The 19,398-nt window shown below is 41.8% G+C and overlaps 1 protein-coding gene across 2 annotated transcripts in view; it reads left to right on the forward strand.

Annotated features, from left to right (window-relative positions):
- The first annotated feature begins 4,681 nt into the window (after nucleotides 1-4,681).
- PTK2 (protein tyrosine kinase 2) overlaps nucleotides 4,682-19,398 on the forward strand; it is a 230,891-nt gene continuing 216,174 nt past the window's right edge. Inside the window, exon 1 of one of the 2 annotated variants that reach the window (XM_054191983.1) lies at nucleotides 4,682-4,852. The gene's annotated coding sequence lies outside the window, so the exon portion shown is untranslated. Of the gene's footprint in view, nucleotides 4,853-5,756; nucleotides 5,849-19,398 lie in introns of those variants that run through there. The other variant, XM_054191984.1, reaches the window with a different exon arrangement.

Here is a 19,398-nt window from a genome sequence, read left to right on the forward strand (position 1 = left end):
TGGTCCCATGCTTCCACCTAGTCACCCTGCTGGAAGGCCAGGTAAGGTGGTCTGCGTCACCGTTCTGGTAGCAACGCTGCAAACACACACCAGAAAACGGAACAGAACACAGTGGGAGTGTTCCCTTGCTGCCATGCTTGTTTTTAGCCAGCTATATTCAGAAAAAAAATTGTCTTGTTTTTGTTTTGTTTTGGTTTTTTTTGTTTTGTTTCCCACTGGGAAATCTAAGAAGTTATTACGCTGCTTCTAATTAACACATTAACATTTGCTTTGGAGGTTTTAGTTAATAACAGCAACCGATCAAGTGGGTCCCCCAGCTGCTAATTAGTTTTTTCCCCACCAAATTTTCTACCTGAAATTTCCTTCCTGATCCCACGCAATTTTGCCGATTTCCCTTGAAGCTTTTCTTAAGAATTTCTTTGTGTTTTGTTTTGTTTCGTTTTTTAAATAAATTAGAAACACCTCAACTGGTGACTTTCCATTCAGCTTCTACTCTAGATACTGCCCAGAAATGACAATATAATGGTTTGCCTTTTTTTTTTTAAATGCAGAGAGAAGCAAAGACATGCATATTAACATTATTAACATTTTGGTGCCTTTAATTGTTCAAGTCTGTACCTTCCAACCATGAGGCTGCACACACCACTGTGCCCCTAATTGCTGTAACGCTCGTCCTCCATCTGTTTGGCGTTATTCATTGTTCAACGTAGGACCTGATCCCTCAAGGTAACGCACGCCGCTGACCCGACTGATGAAATATGAAAACTCTATATGAAAACTCCCACATGAGAAAAACTTGCAGCATCAGGTTTGCAGCAGGTTGTAACTCTGACAAGATGGGCATTGTCGGTTTATTTCTACCTACTTATAAAATAGGAATTTACTATGCACTTTTCCTTCACTGGTGTCAGGGTACTATGCAGACTGCTTATGTATGCAATTGGAGACTTCTTTATCTGGGGTTGATTTAAGTGATTAAAAAAGAAAAGCTCTTACGATGAAGAATGTTACTATGTATTTTGTGAAATATTTAACATCTTGACATTTTCCCTTTTTTTTTTTTTACAAATCCCTCCGCATTTCATTGTCACAGCTTGAAACAGCCCTGCAGTTCAGAGCTACCTGTCTCCCATCAGCCTGATCACAGAATCACAGAATCTTCGTGGTTGGAAAGGACCCTTAAAATCATCGAGTCCAAGCAAACAACCTACAATCTCTGCCACTAGAGCATGCCCTGAAGCGCCACATCTAGACGTTTCTTAAAAATCACTCTGGTTGTTTTAATGAATATTTACCAGCCTGCAGAAAAAGCTGAAGATGCCTGACTGCAGCTGTGCTCCAAAGCGCCAGAAAGAACTAGTTCTCTTTACAGCCATTAGCCCCAGCTCCATCACTTAATAAAAGGAAAGACAATACATGCTACACTATAATGGAGTTTCCTACCCTTTTTGTTTATACCAATGCGGCACAGGTTTAATAACCACTGTAAATTAAATGAGATAATGGCATGGACTGAACAAATAATATCATTAGTATTAAACTGAATGTCTTACCTCAATATTAATCATTCCGTAATAAATTATAGGGGATAGTCTTTTTTCCACCTACCAACAACCTCTGTGTAGCCAGAGCGGGCAAGAAAATGATTTTACTTTTCCGCGCAAGTTCTCAAGAATCAGAGGAAAATAAGAACCTTAGAAGACAAAGGTGCAAGTCACAACTTATAAAAGTTTAGCTATGTAAAGATTTACGCTAATTACCTAGGCTCTCCCGTAGTCAATTGAGAAAAATAAGGGTGATCAGAGAGCGATTCATTGTATTCTCAACGGGTAGGATGGATGAGCTTCTGGAAGCACCTTTCTCATAGGCAATTAGTTTGGATGAGGCCCTGAAGTTGGAGGGGAAAAAAACACAGCAGAGATTTGAATCTAGGTGCCTTGTTGTCCATAGAGAAGCCATGACTATTATCCTAGCCATGTCTCGTGAGTTTCCACTGAAACTATCCTTTTCGATAATCATGTAACTTTTCATTGGACACCACCACAGCTCCCCTCTCCCAGCTGAGAGCCTGAACCACCAGCTTTTACAGAACTTCCTCTACATTTGACTAAAAACTGCATTCTGTAACGTGAGAAAGATTTCCCAGTAGTGCTTTATCAAAATCAGTATGTTGCTGAAGGCTTCTCTTTTTACAAGCATTTTGCTGATGAAAGAAAGTAACAAGAAACCAAAAAAAAAAAAAAAATCTCACCAGGACCTGAAACTGAAGCTTTTCAGGAATTGCTACAAACCATCAATTTGATATATTATTTTGGGCTTGCCTTCATCCCATTAAAACCAATGGGAAAGCTCCCAAGGACTTTAGGCAGCATACTTCTTTTCCATATGAAAAAGTGTAACTATTAAAAGATTGAGCAGAAATACAAGAATCAGATTCACCGTTCTACCATTGCTCTGGCTTCCCTCTGTCTACTCCATCAATCACCCGTGTATCTCTTCATAGTTTTTCCACCCGTAAGATGGAGAGAATGGGTACACTGATGTTGCCCAGAGGATAAAGTTATAAAAACACAGGAATAGTAATTATTTATTAGAGCAAGGACATTCAAAAAGATATTGAGACGACGAATGTTTATTAAATCGGTATATAAAATCAATATAATATACTATGCGCGACAGGAAGCAGGCATTGCTCCTATCTTGTATGCATAGGATACAGGCCTGGAAAGGAGCTATTTGCTTTTAGGCCTGTTCATCCAGTGAATAATGCGTGAATTTGGCAACTCAAATACTGTCTCAGCTTTCCAGTGTAAAAAAACCGGGGATAACTATCTTCTTCACAAGTTTGCTGAGAGGCTAGAGCACTTTAACATCTTTGGATGAAGGCTGAGACAAAGGAGAAATGATTACTAATTGGGATCAAATGCTTGAAGGGTCATTTAGTGCAATTCCCTGCTACTGCTAACAACCATATCATAAAAATTTATGAAGCTCCATTTTCCCTTTCCAGTATTTATACCACCCCTTCCCTGTGTATTAATCAGAAAACATGCTCCTATTTTACTCATGCATTTCCTTCCATTCTTACTATCCCAGTCCTCAAGAGCATCGGATTTTTCCTGTGTGTTACTGTGAACATCCTCTTTATTGATGTCTCCCAACTTTCTGTCATCAGTAATTTTAATTAGCGCATTTCTACCTTTTCTGGCAAGAGCATCAATAGCGATCCCAAGACCAATAATTACAAAATAACTGAAATCATCCTTCCTTCCTTCCTTCCTTCATTTCTGCAGAGTGGTCCAGCTTCAGTAGAAAGGGTAGAGCGTGTCTGCTGTCCTGTCTCGCCTACAGCCTGCTGGTTAAAGGACTCTCCCAGGAGAATGACAGGTTCAGGTTGGAATCTCTGGGGTTAAGGGAGTCACCAAGTCTCCCATTTTGTTAGTAGCTACTCTAATGGACAAGCTTTTCTATAAAAGATGGTTAGGAATGCTGTACTGCTGCTTAAAAGAGTTTCTAGGACTTATTTCTATATGGGGCTCAATGCATTTGTATCATGTTCAGAGCTTACCTGATGGATTGGCTCCTGGAGGGGGACATTTTAGGTGGGATTCACCTGAAAAACTGTATTTATGATGTAGGTGCCTACTTGTTCAGCACATCTCCCTTGGGTTTTCTTATGGTGCCTGGAAAACTAAAAAGCACAGGGAAGTTTAAGAGCATGACCTGTCATACCCTAAAGTAAGCTACTTTATGATGAGTCACATCCCAACAGCATTGACTGTATCGACTAGTTCTCCGCGGACTCTAAGGCAGCCCAGACAGCTGGCTCAGCTGCAGATACGTAAAACACCAAAGTGAAACGCATCCTACCTCCCGTTTCCAGACACCCTGGACACTTCCAGAGGGCAAGTTCGGGATCTGCTCATGCTCAGGCTGCCTCGAGCATGCAGAAGAGCAAAATCCGAGTTCAACTGCCATTAGAGGCAAGCGTTGGATTAATAGGGACTTTTAAAATGTCTATTTCAGGCTTAGGTTATTAAATATACCTAATGACTGACAAGCACGCAAACACTGTGGTCATATACAAGTAAATACGCAAGGATTTCCTTGAAAGAGAATATCCCAGCATGGAAACAAGAGAAGAATTGTGCCACCGTGGAAATGAAGCAAGGCCCCATCTCCTCAGGGGAGCAGCTGCCTGTGTCTTTGATGTCCCTCAGGAGGGGACACCGGGGTCCCAATAAAGGCCACAGCGCCAGTCGGTGTGAGGCGCCGGGCAGCTGGGCCGCCCGGCCAGGGATGAAGGAGAGAGACGGCGAGGACGCGACCTCAAGAGGCGCTTCTGGAGGACCGAGGGAGGAAAAGGGGTGAAACCTCCCCTCTTCCCGAGCCACCCGGGGAAGGCGAGCGGGAAGAGCCCCTGAAGGCCGGCGAAGGGACGGGACGCGCCCCGCCGCCATCGCCGCTGACAGGACTCCGGGGCTCACGCCACCTGAGGCCCGCAGCCCGCGCCTGCGCAGGCGGGGCGGATCCCCCCTCCTCCGCCGCCCTCCCCGGTCGGGCTGACCCCCCTCTCCATCCCCCGCAGCCATGTTAGTGTGGGGTGCGGAGCGGGCGGGGAGGGAAGGAGGGAGAGGGCAGCCGCGCATCCCATGGTGCAGCGCGCCGGGAGGGCGGGGGAGCGGCCTGGGGTGGCCGGGGCGGGCAGGCAGGCGGGCGGGCGGCTGGCCGCGGAGAGCCAGCTAGAGCGGGGCGGCCTCGGCCAGCCGGCGCTGACGGGACGGTTCCTCCGCTTCTCCTTCCCCCCTCGCCTCAGCCGCCCCTCCGCCCGGAGGCGGCTGCCCGTAGCGCGGTGAGTGCTGGCGGCAGGGGATGCCTGAGGAGAGGAGGAGGAGGAGGAGGGGGGGGACGGAAGGGTGAGGGAGAGAGGAGGCCCCCAACTTACATATGGGGGTGTGAGGAGGCGGGGGGGGGGCGGCTGTGTAGGGAGAAGGGGGCGTGCGTGGGGTGAGGGGGATCTGTGTGGAGAAAGGGGGTTTCTGTGTGGGGAAAGGGTGTTTTTATGGGGAGGGGGGGCTGTGTGGTGAGAAGAGGGGCTGCGTAGGGAAAAGGTGTCTGTGTGGGGAGAGGGGGTTTGTGTGGGGAGAGGGGGGCGGTGGGGAACACAGCGGCTTTTCCTTCCGTGTGCCCCCCTCCCCCGTCGGCCCCCTCTGCTCAGGGGAAGAGCCGCCCGTGCCTGGTGTGCCCCTCGGGAGGGGCTGGTTGGACACCGGGGGTGGGGTGGGGGGGTACGGGAGACACCCCCCTCACCCCCCACGGGGACACGCTTGTGTGCACACACGGCCGTGCCCACGGTGGGTGCCCGCAGCTGAGGGCAGCCCGCGGCCGGAGGGCTGCGGCCGGCCGAGGCGGGGGAAGGCGGGTACGGGGAGGGTGGGCTTGGGGGGGTGCGGGCAGAGCCGCTTCCCTCCTCCCCGCGGCGCCTGCGAGGGAGCTTCGCCGTGGGGACGGGCGGGATGGGGATGGAACGGGAGGAGAGGAGGCTGCGGGCAGAGGTCGGACGGTGCCCCGGGGAGAAGCCGGCCGTCCCCTCCGGCCTGCCAGCCCCGGCCGGCCCTCCCCGCTCCCACCCCCCCCCCGGGGCCGGGGCGGTCCGGTCCGGTCCCACCGGATGCGGCGGGAGGCGGCCCGAGGTGCCGGTGGCGGCGGGGCCGCAGCTCGGCCGGGCGGAGCGGGACGGTCCGTAAAGTAAACAAAGGGAAAGGAAAAGGGAGGAGGAGGTGGTGGTGTCGGTGTCCCCTCGCCGCCGGAGCCCGGCTTTGCCCCGGCCTCTCTCCAGGCGCGCCCGGTAAATCTGTGGTTGCCTCTCAGAGCCCGGGTGGGAGCGCGGGGGAAGTGGTTGAGGTTTCTTCTTTTTTGTGCGTGTTGGGGTTTTCTGGGGTTTAGTTTTCGGTTTTGGTGTGGGTTTTTTTTTTTTTGGTTTCTTCTCCTACCGCACTTGCTGGAGAGCGCGGTGGCGTGATCCGAAGAGAAGCGGGGGCAACCTTTGGGGTCACATACACGGTTTCACCCGGGGATACCTTCCTAAATCTGTAGTGGAGAAGGTGAGCAAGTGCTCCTCAGCGTTGCTTTGGATCGACCCGGCTGGCGCCACCGAAGTTGGATTACATAGAGGAGCCTTTGTGGTTCTTGAAGAAATTAGATTTTATTTTTTTTCCCGTTGTAAACCCGATTTTGGAGTACAGTGAAAATTTTACTTCTGCAGCTGTAACGGAGTATCTTTCTCCTGAAATCCCTGGGACTAATTTTGAAGCATGTGCTGTAGATTGCCAATTTTCACATCCATTCTCTTTCCAAACCTTCTTTACTTGGATGATGCTTTTTTGCAACGAGGGGCAGCCTTTCCCTTTGATTTCTCTGTCTTTTTTTTTTTTTTTTTTCCCCTTCCCCCCCCCCCCCCCCCGGCCGAAAGACCGTTCACTGTATTGTTTCTGTGTGTTAGTTGACTTGCAGTCTGTCTTATTTAAGTGCTCAGAAAGCAGAGTTTATCCTGTAGGCCCTAGCACCAATGTTGGACTCTTGCAGTGTCAGCCTGCAGCTCAGTTTTTGGCAGTTTGACTAGGATAATAGCAGTGCTGTAGTAAATGTGTTGAACAAAAAGTTCACTTGAAAGGAGAAACGCTTGGGGATTCATATTGAAGTGTTTAATGTAAATGTTAGCTTAAAAGTGAAGTGGTATTGCAGTGTCCCTTAAAAATTCAGACTCCTTTGGCCTTTGGTTGTTTAATATCTTTTTTTTTTTTTTTCCCCCCTGTGCTATTTGGAAAAGTCCCACATTCCTCAAAGCTAATAAGCCTTTATCATCTCTGATTCTATTAAACCTGGGTAAGGTCAAGAGCATAACTGGATTGGGACCAGAAAATATTAAATGTTAAATAGTTATTTGGAACAGCTTGTTATCTTACTGATGTTGTCCATGTCCAAAATTCCCCCACTTCCTTTCTCCACCCGGCTCATTTTTTGTTACCTCTGAAATCAGGCTGTTATCCTAACTCGTATCTTTGTTGGAACACCTTTGCCTGTATGGTGTGATTTGCAGATGGAGGTCACAGCCTTTGGATTTCTTAAAGCAAGGTTTATGGCTAAGATTTTATAAAGAACGTGTTATGTGTACCAGTGAGATTGGAGCCTGTGTAATAAATTTAACAGACCTAAAATCTGGGGTACTGTTAACAAAATAAACAGCAAAAAAGAAAAGAGGGAGGAGACACTAGTTGCTGGGAAACACTTTCTCTCACAGGACTGTAAACTCTACAGGCTATTCAACAGGAGAAAAACAGTTCTGAAATTAATTTGTCTTTTCTGCTATTATGTCTTAAATCCAGTTTTTGTAGAACATGGCTTGGACTGATGTTTATGTTGGTTGACCTTTAATTTTGCAGGAACGTTAAAATGTACGTGTAAAAGGAAGATGGCATAGTACTTATTTGTCAAAAGCTCTATGCTTTTCTCCGCCTTAGGTGTTATTAAAAGTACTAAGCATGTGTAGATGACAGCAATCAATCAACTAGTAGTGTATTGGAGTACTTAATCCAGAACTGAATATTCTTAGAATAGCACTGTTGTGCCTTGGATGTGTAATTTGCTGAAATAGCTTTAAAAATGGTTTCAGCTGCTAGAGATCTAATGATGCAACTTTGCTTCAAAGTATGTTACATATTGTTGAAAAGGTGATTTTTAAAAAATATAATGGCTTACCACATGATGGTTAGTAGTTGAATGGGGGAAATCTTGGTCTTGTAAATTCCACCAAGCTAATAGATATGAGGGGGGGTGATAGGAGGAGAGAAAAGCAGGAGTGGTTTTTGGAGATTGAGTAGTAAACCAGGTGGCTTTGACAGTTAGGGGATTTTCTTATTATTTTTTTAATGTGTATATAAATGCGGTGAGTTTTTATTTCTTGCCATTTGTATAACAAAATGATAATTTTATTTCTTCCCCTGGTAGGCATTGCCATGTGTGGCAGTCTCATATTTCGTGTGATGTAACATTCATAATAATAATACAGGCTATTCCCATTCCTTTCCGTATCTCTTAGGAATTGCAGAAAAGTCTTTTTCACTACGACAGAGAACTTTCTGTGTTTTCAAAGTGTAGTTTGGAATAGTACAAAATATAGTAGTACGTTGTGCAGCTGGTTGTTCTTAAATATATGTATATGTGCACACCTACAGGTTTTTGACAGCTACCTGCACTGCTGTTTAAACAAGAGTCATGTTTTGCAGAATATTGGTAACTATAAGTAGGTTGTAATTTTGCTGTAAAATCTGTATATTCAAATCTTATACGTTTTTAGTCTTGCATAATTTTTTGTCTTAAATTGAACGTCCGTAGCTTTACATTTCATGTAGATTATTGCATAAAGTACCTCCGTATTCTCACATTCTGGGCAAATTTCAATAAATTGGTAGAAGGTATTTAAAAAGGATGTTCTTATGCCAGAATTCATACTCCAGATCTTTTTTTCCTGTGTTACAACTACCACTCTGGGATGTTAGCAGTGAAAACGTAGGTTTTATTTACTTCTTAGCAGTGAGGTTATAAGTCTTTGTTTCGGACAGCTGTCAAGCCTGTGAGTGATATTTAGCTCCATCAGATGTGGTTTCCAAACTAAATCTGTCTTTCCTCTTATCTCGTGTCAATGTAGTTCTAAAGTTTCAAGTACCATTGCTTAGTAACATGAAAATGTGGGCATATTGACTTAATTTACTGAAAAAGTTTTAATTAGAGGTCAGCGTTTTAAAAACTGCAACAAAAAAATCCTTGCTGTGTCGCTTTGAGCTCTTGTGTGGAATGACAGCAGAAAGGATTTAGGAACACTCTAAAACTAATTTTCAGTGTACTTATTTAGCACCTGAACTATGACGAGGCTTGTCTCCCTGAATGGTAACTTCTACAGGATAGTTCTTTTGTACTAAAAGCTGTCTTTTTAATTTTTTGTGTGTTTGAAAAAAACGTAGAACTTAATGCCGATTAATGCAAGATTAGAGTTTGTAAATTGTTAGCAATTTCAAGTCAGTCTCTTGGTTTGTATATGACTGCCACTTAGGAACCTCTGAAGCCCAGTGTGTTCTACCACAGGTTCAATGAATGTGGCTTATTGTGTCTGTTAGAAAGATGTGAAGTTGAAAGAATGGGAAATTAAATGGAAAATGTGACACCCACATAGATACCTGGTTTTAAATAGTCTTTTTAATGTAGGAGAGGAAGAACTTCTGTGGAGATGATCAAGTACATCTGTGTAAAAGCTCTTGTTTTTCATGTCCTGCTTTCCATATTCAGGCAGTGGTTGATGGCTAGTCAGATAAACTGTTGAAGAAAGTGTCTGTTTAGGGACTGAATGCCTTAGAAACCTGCAGTTTTTGTGTTATAGTCTTAAATTTTTATTTTCCCTATGTCATTCCTTTCTAGCTTTGTGTTTTCTACCATGTAAACTTCCTAAGGTAGGAATTTGAGTGTTAAGTCTTCATGAATAGAACATGATTTTAAAAAATCCCCAAGTGCACAAAAAAAGTAAACCAACCAACCAAAAGCACAAAAAACTTCAGGTGGCTTGATCTGATTTTCTCTAATTGTATTAAAGCAGACCCAAGAGAGACAGTTGGGATTACCCAGGTGCGTTGTGCTGAAAGGTGTGTGAACTACTAAAACTTGGAAGGGGATGTTTTGAAAGCTAAATCCCGGGGATGTGTTGTTGGAGGGAGCTGACACAGGGGATCGTGTGTATGGAAGAAGTAGTTTCAGAGGTGGCAGGAGAACCACAGAAGCTGAATGCTCTCTGGCTCTGACAATACTTTAAATCTGGAGATTAAGAAATCGGAGAATAGCTTCTGAAATCTGGTTTATAAGGTTTGAATGCAATTTCTGTCAAGTAAAAATTGGGATGGAAGAGGTAAATAAGAAAAGTTCAAAGCAACAGGCTTTGCTAGAGAACATCTGATGATTGCTTGCATCAGCGTTAATTGCGGGTATACCTAAATTTTCTTCAGTTCTGCAGCAGTCCATGGCTGAACTGGTAAAACTCTCCTGTATTGGATTTCCTTTGTCCCCTGTGACTTCAAGACTTTTTTTTCCACCGTCTAACTCTCTGCATTGTTCCTCTGCCCCTTTTTTTATTGTGTTCAGAGCAGAAGGGGCATGTAGAAAAAGTTCAAGTAGTCTTTGTTAGTTTCCTATTGCACTGAAGTATTATTCTTTCTTTTCTCTCTCTTCCCCCCCCCCCATGGGAATTGACAAGCACTCAATTCAGTTTCGTTTTGCTGCACGGTTCCAACTTTGCACAGTACAATATGGGTCAGTTTAGAGCTTAATCCTAAATATTAATGTTGACTCTTTCCCTGCCCATGGAACTGTAATTTAATTCGTTTTAAGACCCTGGACTAATTTCCTTCCTTTTGACCAAAACTGTATAAGCAAAATGTGTGCATCAGTTGTCCTGGAGACAGGAATGGGAGATCACATATTCTTCGCGACTGCTATCATTCTAAGTTTGTTGATGAACAGTAAATTTAGAAGCATTTAGACAGTGTATATGTCAAGAGTCCTTAAATGATGCACTTCTCCCTGCCTTTGCAGAGGTTGTAGTGACAGAGCCAAAGCTGTTCTTGCTGTTGGGCACAGTAAGAAAGAGGTCAGAGGGCTCTGCTGGCTGCAAACTGCTCCTGCTTCCTGCTGCCATGCTTGGGGTTTTTCATTGTTTACCCACACATGAAAATGTGCAATTCCTGCTTTTGTTTTATTTCAGTTTGGGGGAGGGGACAGGGGGCGGACCATCTGACGCTATAAAGTATCTGTGGAAGGCAGAGACGATTTTTTCTTTAGTCTGATTAAAAGTTCCTGGGAAGGATTTGAAGCAGCAGCTGACTATTTCTTTTATTTTTATTTTTTTTTAATATGGGAAGGAGGAGCTACTACTCTTTCCCGTTTTTTTGCTGCTAGGATAGCAAATAATTCAGTTGCAAGGGGGTAGCAGAAGTCTAGTTTAGCAGAAGCTCAAAATGAGCTAAATGATATATTTTGCAGATAGGGATGCACATCTTCAAGCAGGTACCTAGCTTTTTCCCAGGGCTTTCTTAACGCTGCAAAGAGTGTTTACTGATACAATCTATGGGATGTTCAATAGCCAGTATGGTCTTGGGTCCATCTACACTTGATAATTTCCTAGCATTGCCTTCAAGATTGCTGCTACTGAAGATACCAGTAAGAGACTTATAAATCCTAACGTCTGAATTACACTAGTGGTGGGGACTTATATCAATCAATACCTGTTTCATCCTGTCTGTTGTAAGTTTTATGTTCAGCATCAATGCTGAGGCAATTTTCTCCTCAGTAATACTCTGTAGCATTGAGATTCAGAAATTCTGTGATCTTTAAAAGAGAATTTCCTTTTACTGATTTTAGCCAATTTTAAAATTCTTTTTCTATGAAAGATAGTGTAAAAACATAAAATCTACTGCCATTTTCTTATTTTTACATAGATAGCAGTTCTTGATTTCCTTTTTTGGACTAAACAGTCGTAATCTCCCTGTCCTTTGAGGGGAAAATTGTCCATGTTCTGGTTTAGAATGTTGGAATTAAAAATTAAGTTAGTGTTTAAAAGAGTTCAGTTCCTTTTTATTTTTGGTTAATTAACCAAGCTGTTTCTCAACTTTTTTTTCCTCTGCTATTTCTAATACACTTTTCTTCAAGCACAAATTCCGTTTGCTGGTGGCTGCATGCTCTTGTGGTTCTCTCATGCCTGCTCATACCTCAGGTTTTAGCAGTTGTCTCCTTCATCCCCCTTGTGCCTTTACTGATGCTCTTCTGTAGTGGAAGCTGTTTAAAGGCAGGGTTACTTCTTCATAATTGATTTTACAGTCTAGGCTGTTAACACACAGAAGTAACGTGTAACAGGTACCTTCATAGTTCAGGTGCTTGAATTTACTCTTTATATAGAGTTAACCTTCGTACTTCTTTAAGTTCTTACTGCCCTTTCTTCAGCCTTTCTCCCAGCAAGTTCCAGAACTTGATGGAGGTATTGCTGTATTTTTGCCAATAGCTAGGACCCCTCGTTCCTGATACCACTGTTTCTGTTAACCAGTGGTGGAAAGAGATGATAAACATTGATACAACCGCAGCCTTGTCAGGAGACAAGAATTTTATTTCTACCTCTTCTATGGTGCTTTTTTTTTCTTTTTCCTTTTGATGTTGGCTAAACTAATTTAGCTGCTGTGCTGTTGTTTATTCCCCTTTAAAATAAGGACAGTGCTTTGCTCAGGCTCGGTCCACTGGCATATGAATATGTGGTGACTCTGAAGTGCTTTTAGTAGAGGGGTTTGAGGCAGCCCTCACAAGGAAAAGTAGAAACCATGATGTCAGATCCAAGTAGTTCATTTAAGGTGCCATCTTGCTGCTTGGAATGAACCCTGGCATGGTCATTGCAATTAACTCGCATTTGTCAGTGCACTTGTTAACCTTTCACAATGCCTGAGTCGGAACTACATTTGCATTTACTAAATAAAACGCACTTGCATTTTATATAATGAGAAGGAACAAAAGCTGGTCAATGATATGTATATAAAAATGCATGGTTCCATTAGCTGGAGGGTTTTAATATCTTAATTTCCATTTTTAATTGCATTGAAGACCATTTTGTTGCGTTTTTAACTAGTTTTCTATTGCCAGCCTTCACCCAGGAAACCTTTCCCTGCTGCTGAGGTGTCTCTTCCTTGCAGTGGAGCTCTTTGCAAATGTTACAAATTACAGTTTCTGTTCCTGCTCTTGTGTTAACAGCACTGTTATGGGAATGCTGTTAATTAGTGGCTGAAGAAGTAATTCTGAATTTTTATCAGCTCTCATTATCTATGTCAGGCTTAAGCACAATATCCTAGAGGCTTCTAGATTCCAGTTGGTTTATTAATTATCTTGTCATTTTCATTTTAGTTTGTATAAATCGCAAAGGTGGCTGTTTTTCTGCACTTGTTCTGGTGGTTTGCAAATCCACAGCCTCTTCCTACTGTGCGTTTAGTGCCTTTTGAATTTTGGTGTTCAAATGTCTGCCTAAAACATACTTTTCAAGTTGTACAAGAGCTGAGTAAGCAGGTTATTGATTGATTGGTGCGCAGTTTACGATTAACCTGGTTCCGCTGATGCGGAAAAAGAAATGCTCGACTGTGATATATCAAGGGGGGGAAATACTTGGAGTCGTCATTCTATGGGATTTGGTCTGGGTAGGATTTAGTCTAAATGCTGTGTTCAGTTTTGGGGCACTGTTCTTCAAGAAAGGGTTTTCCTCTCTCTTGGATGCTTTTGGTAGCAGATCAGATACCTGAAGAATATGACACACAAGAATTAAGCAAATTAAGATGTTAACTTTTTTACCTCCTTGTAGTCTTTAAGTTGTTCATGTGCATTAGGCTACTACAAGGAGGCAGAAGATAAAGGCTTACAGGGGCTAAAACAAGAAATGGTTGACTTAAGTAGTAGGACTGAAGACTTGGGTTACTTGGGGAGGAAAACTTCTAATGCTAATAACAAACCATTGGAATAGATTAGGGAGGGGACTCTTGTCACTGATTGTCTTTAAGAACAAATTAGATATCTGTCAGAAAGGAAATGCTGTTTGTCCCTACCTCAGCAGTGGCAGATTGACAAGATGACCTGTTGAGTCCTATCCAGCACTGATTTTAGTGATGCTAACGGGTAAAGAATGTGGAGTTATTATTTTCAGGCTTAGACTGACAGTCAAAAGGTAGGTGACAGTAACCCCAGCTGCTGACGGCTTTCTCGGAGCTCTTGTAAGCATGTCCTCTCTGTTACCTTGTTGCCTGAGACTGTGCAGCTTTGATGTAAATCTGTTACAGGCAAAGCATCTTGGTTTTTTTTTTTTTTTTTGTGGAATGCTGTTCTCAGTGATGGCTGTAAAGGTCACGGAGAGAAGATCCTTCCCGTAAATGAAATTGGCATGCTCTTCTATAGATGCAGATGTTACCTAGATATGGCTTGAAAAACAGAATTAGAAACTGGTTGCTGATATTAGAACAACTAGCTTAGTTGCATTTCCTTGTATACTTACAAATTTCACGCAAGACTTCTAAATTGTGCAAGCAAATTAATGAAGTCACCTTGGAGAATGACTTTTCTTATCCCTTTGGTATTGCCCTTTAATTAATGACTATATTTTATTATGTATTGATAAACTGAGCTTTGCTTTCAGAATAGTAGGAACTTCTGGTGGATCTATGCTTTCTTTTGATGTCTGTCTTTCACTCTTTAATACGATAGCTTGTGTTTTGATGCTGCACCAGTAGGCTTCCTCTTAATTGTAACTCAAGTTAATCTGTTTTAAAGCAAGTCAAAATATTTCTCAGCGTTTTGTCATGGAACGAGTAAGTCGCTACTGAGCTTATGAAACAGAATTAAGTAATCTTTAGTGAAAATGTGTGTGGAGACGAATTAAAATGTGGTCTCTGCCTTTCTGTACTCAGTACAGCCTCTGCTGGAAACTGGTATTAATGACGTACCCTGCATTTGAGATCTTTCTTATGAGAGAATAAACTCGTTGATCAGGTAGCTTTTTAAACATCATGTTAAACTTCAGAGGCAGAAGCTGCTGAAATTAACGTTTTAGTGCTACATCTGGGCTTTCAGGGAGCCTCTAAACTAGAAGGTGGAGCTAAAAGTGTACATTTGTGCAATATGTATAAACTCTTTAAGCCATTTGCTGTGGTCTGGGGAACTAGAAGTAATTTAAAAAAAAAAACCAATGTGGTGTGCAGGCAAGGGGAAGTCTTGTGCTCATCATTTCTGTTGAATTCTGTTTTAATAAGTTATAAAAGCACCTTGTCAGACTGGATACTATTGCGTTCATTATCAGGATAATCTAATAATTTCAAATTTATGTGGATTTCTTGTTTAGTATTGCCTGTATAAATTGCATGATTTTTGCTGGTGGGGGAGAATCTCATCTAAGGAGGAGGGTAGCATTGTTATTATATGCTTTAGTGCATATATATGTAAGTTGTTTTGGATGTTTTAATTAATCATTGGTTATCAGGAAAAATCAATGCATTTCCAGAAGTGTACAGTTTAAGGATTGAAAAATGCAGGGGGGAAGAATATCATGCGCTTCTCTTGTGGGGATATTCTGACTTTGTCTCTTCTTGAACACTTTGTGAATATTAGATTGAATATTACTTGTGTTTCTCGGGTTGTGGATGGAAACAAAAATAACATAGTCAGAGCCCCTGCAAAATTTAGGCAAGGAATGGAGTCAAAAGAAGGAGCGGATATAACATCAAATATGCTTCTGTTCCAGCTTCTGCCTAGAGTTTGCATCAATATTTCATTTTTATAAGAAACTGAGCTTCAGTACTACTCTGGATTTCATTCCCTTGTTGCTGTAAATTTGTTACCCACACAAAATTAATAAATCACCAAGTGGATTTCTTTAGGAGATTAGGCACCTTTAGACGAAGATGGTGTGCTGCACAGATGGTTAATCCTTAGGTGGGGATTTAAATGAAGTGAAAGTTTCGTTGTGTCGTTGTGTCATAGGCTACGAGTCCCCCCTTATTCAGCCTTAGCTGAAGGGGAAGGATTTCTTTGTGTCATGGCAGCACTGCTTGTCTCATGCTATTCCAGGGCACTCAACAGCCAGTTTTATGCCTTGCTCTCTTTTTGTCAACATAAGAGAGGGAATTTTTAAAGACTTCTAAATTTTTAAAGAGTGTGTATCATTGACTTCCTTTTACAACTGAATCAGCTTTTTCCTCTCTTAAAGGCAAACAAAACCTTTAAACTGTTTCGTAATCTGAGAAGAGTATTGAACGCAGGAGCTTCCCTTCCTAGGAAACAAATTTTGGAGTTCTGTAATGTATTTATCTATGTGGCTTCTGGGAGATAGATGGGGATTGCATTGAAGTTCTTTCTTTCAAAAGTCTTTGTTACTTCTGTTGAAAATAGATATTGAACTACAGTATTCTCAAGTGGGAGTAAGAACATTGGTCGTATTACAGCAAATGAGATCATAGAGTGGAAGTACTGGAAGGGTGAAGACTGCAGCAAGTTCTGAAAATAAATGTACATAAAGCACACTTGCTTTAATACCTTACTCTTGAAGTTGATAGAAGGAGTAAAATAAGGCAAGACCTTGTGGGTTGCTGAGTTGAGATCAATTTTGGAAAGGCAAGATAAAAGAAGTGAGTCTTGAGAAAGGATTTGAAGTGTAGTCAAAATGAAAAGGGGAGGGGGAAACTGTGGCTCTGCATATAACGGGAGTACTTAATGCACAGCTGCCGCTTGAAATATGATAGTGTTTTGGACTGAGTCTGTGTTACAGCAATTTTAAGTGTTACATCAAACTTGCATTCTGTGTTGTTAAATCTTCGTCTTCATAGCTGATTTTCTGTGATGGCCCTTATGAATAAGAGGGTGATAGTAAGTATGGACTCCTTTATTTTTTTGGTGGTTTTAATATGATAGGGAATTGAGATCTTACTGAAGTTTCCCGTTCTTCACCCAAATAAGTTACAACAATCTCATTAAAAGTTTCTGTAGAACTACTGGTGGTGAGGCTGGCAGTGGCTGTGTGGGTATGTTTTGTGGTGGTGTGTTGGATGTTTGGGTCCAATGAGTCTATTCCAAATTCTGGTTTATGGACTACATTCTTCTGTGTTCAAGCCACTAGGCAATATCAAGATCAAGTTAGTACTTTTATACCAATTATCCTAAAACACTGAGGGTTTAAAGACTACTAAATCTTCACAGCATTGTGTCTGCGCAAATAGCGTCTTTGAGTCAGTCTAGAATTCAATAACTGCCTTGACTGTTCTGGGACTTATCCTGAAGGACATGGGTCATCTGGTAGTAGATTGTGCTCAGGGCTGTGTTGTATTATTTTCCTGTGTAGATTTCTTTTTGGTGCTAAAAGTGCACCAAGCAGGTCCGTTCCCCTCTTCGCTCGATGTGTAGAGGGAGCTGCGTGTATACAGTTGTTTACACATGATATAGGAAAGTATCTAAAAACCTAGGTGTATTGTATAACTAGCAGGGACACTAACACTGCAGATGACTTAGTTATATCTCATCTCTGCTAAAGAAAATATTACTTGTGTCCAGAAATTCTGTTCCTGTTCTTTCCCTGCACTGGCAGAGCTCTTGAAGTCTTTCCTGACTACTGTGAACTTTTGTGGAGTTTTACTGTGACTTACTGCAGTGCCAGAGGGGCATCATTAGAGACCAGACCTGATCATGTTAAATGCTTTATAAGGATGAAAATGTTGCATAACACCAAACTGTTTATTTGCTTTGCTGCTGCAGATCAGAGGTGGAAGGAGAGGGAAGTGAAACAAGTACTGTTGATCATTAGTGGTCCGTCTTTAGCTTTGTAAGGCTTGAGATGATGAATTGCTGTATTGAAATGGAGTGGAGGATCTGGGAGAGGGTTACAAAGAGAGGAGTTTGTGAAGAGTAAATTAATGGAGTGATGAGAAAAGAGCAAAGAGGACAAATTTTCTTGAAGGCCATGATCAAAGAGCATTAAAGGTAACTGAAAACATAAGGAAGCTGAGGAACGGGCTCCCCGCCTAGAAGGTATTTTAAAATTTTTCTTCTTGGCTACTAGTAACTGGTTCATGTCTTCAGTGGTATGCTTGGTGAAGAAGTCAAAATGGAGAGAGAACAGAATGATACTGGAAGATAAAACTTAAAATTTCAGACAGTGTATACGGAGGTTTAGATCTACAAGTAAGATGCTCTCTCTTTTAATTGAAAAACAGGATTATGCATGATTTTTAAGAGGAAAATAAGGTAAGACAGAGTGATAGATAAAGCCGAGTGATAAAAGATAAGAAAACAAATAAAGCCGGACCAAATGGGCAACTTAGAGCTGCCAGTTGGAAAAAGTCTAAAAAGGAATAGTTTTCCGCCACAAAAAAATGTGTTAAATTTAACAGTTCAATATTCTCAGTTTACTAAAAACCTATCCCTTGTGGAGAAAGTAGAGAAATTTAAAAGCTATGAAATTTTCCCCCCAGCAGATATTTTTTTTCTTTTACTTTAAAGAAACCATTTTTTAAGATATATACAGATTTATTATTTTTACAAAAAGTTGAAATAAAAGCACAATGTTTTGCTTAACCCAACCACTTCTTAGACTTAGTCTCCTTTTGACCACTTTAGAAGCTTTCAGCATTTATCCCAATTAGAATGAGACTAATTGATGTTTTAAGAAGTGTTACAGCTGGTCAGACTTGAGCATAGGAGAGTTCTTGTCACCGCTTGCTTCCGGAGTAACTGATGAATGAATTAAATCAGTAAGTAACCTGCGAGGAACAAATCTTGGGAAGGTGTGTCTGGAAATGGCTGTCAGTGTAAAGGAGATGAAATGATCCTGTGTTTGGATCGTCTCTGATGACATTACTCTCTTAATAGCTAATGACCAGAAGAGAGACCCTTTATCTGCACTCTAGGGTTGCTGTCCGACATCAAATCCCATAGCATGTGTTTGTACACTGGATTTTACACACATGGGTAGTTCTATTGAAAATCTGTGGGATAACTTGTGTGGAAAATTTAGCATGCTTGTAAGCGTTTGCATTATTGATGCCTAAGCAATTAAAATAATATTTTTCTAGTTTTTGTGTTTGGTGCATTTTTGATGTTGCATGCGGGTAAGTCCCATGGTATTATGCACACAATTATTTTAACAAATGCTTTAAGGGTGCTATTGACGTAACTTCCCGGAGTGGGGAAAGGTCGTTACTATCGGCCTCAGAAATTAAAAGTAGCTTTTGCTATATCAGAAAACATCTTTAATTAAACCAATAACTGCACGGGTTTCTCAATCTGAGAAACAGTCTCATGAGCGATTTCCCTTTTCATAAAGGACTTGTCATGATGTCATTCCCATTGTGTTAATCGTTGGTGTCTTCACGAATTGTCCCAAATCATGACTAATTCCCTAAAAATATTCAGAGCAGACATGACTCTGGGGAAAGCTGTCGTTTGCCACCCAGTCTGGTAGAGATAATGGGACAGCCAGCTGACTTAACAGATTCTGTGTTAACTTTAAGATTAGTATTTTGAGGCAGTGTCACCATAAAATCACATGCCACCATAAAACCAGTTCAGGTTCTCAGTGGTACTTTTCCCAATGGTATGGGGGTGTGTTTCAGGTGAGTGTCTGTGGTGCATTTGTGGCTTACCTGAAGAAATATGAATATTTTGGTTTTCTTATTTTTTCAGTTTATTATCGTTTAGATGAACACTTAAAATAGGATTGGAGTCTTCTGGTTTTTTATATACCAAGAAAAATGATCTCTGCACAGTTTCTCATAACTTTGTTGTGTTACTTTATCT

Source organism: Rissa tridactyla, chromosome 2 (assembly GCF_028500815.1).
Source record: "Rissa tridactyla isolate bRisTri1 chromosome 2, bRisTri1.patW.cur.20221130, whole genome shotgun sequence".
NCBI lineage: Eukaryota > Metazoa > Chordata > Aves > Charadriiformes > Laridae > Rissa > Rissa tridactyla.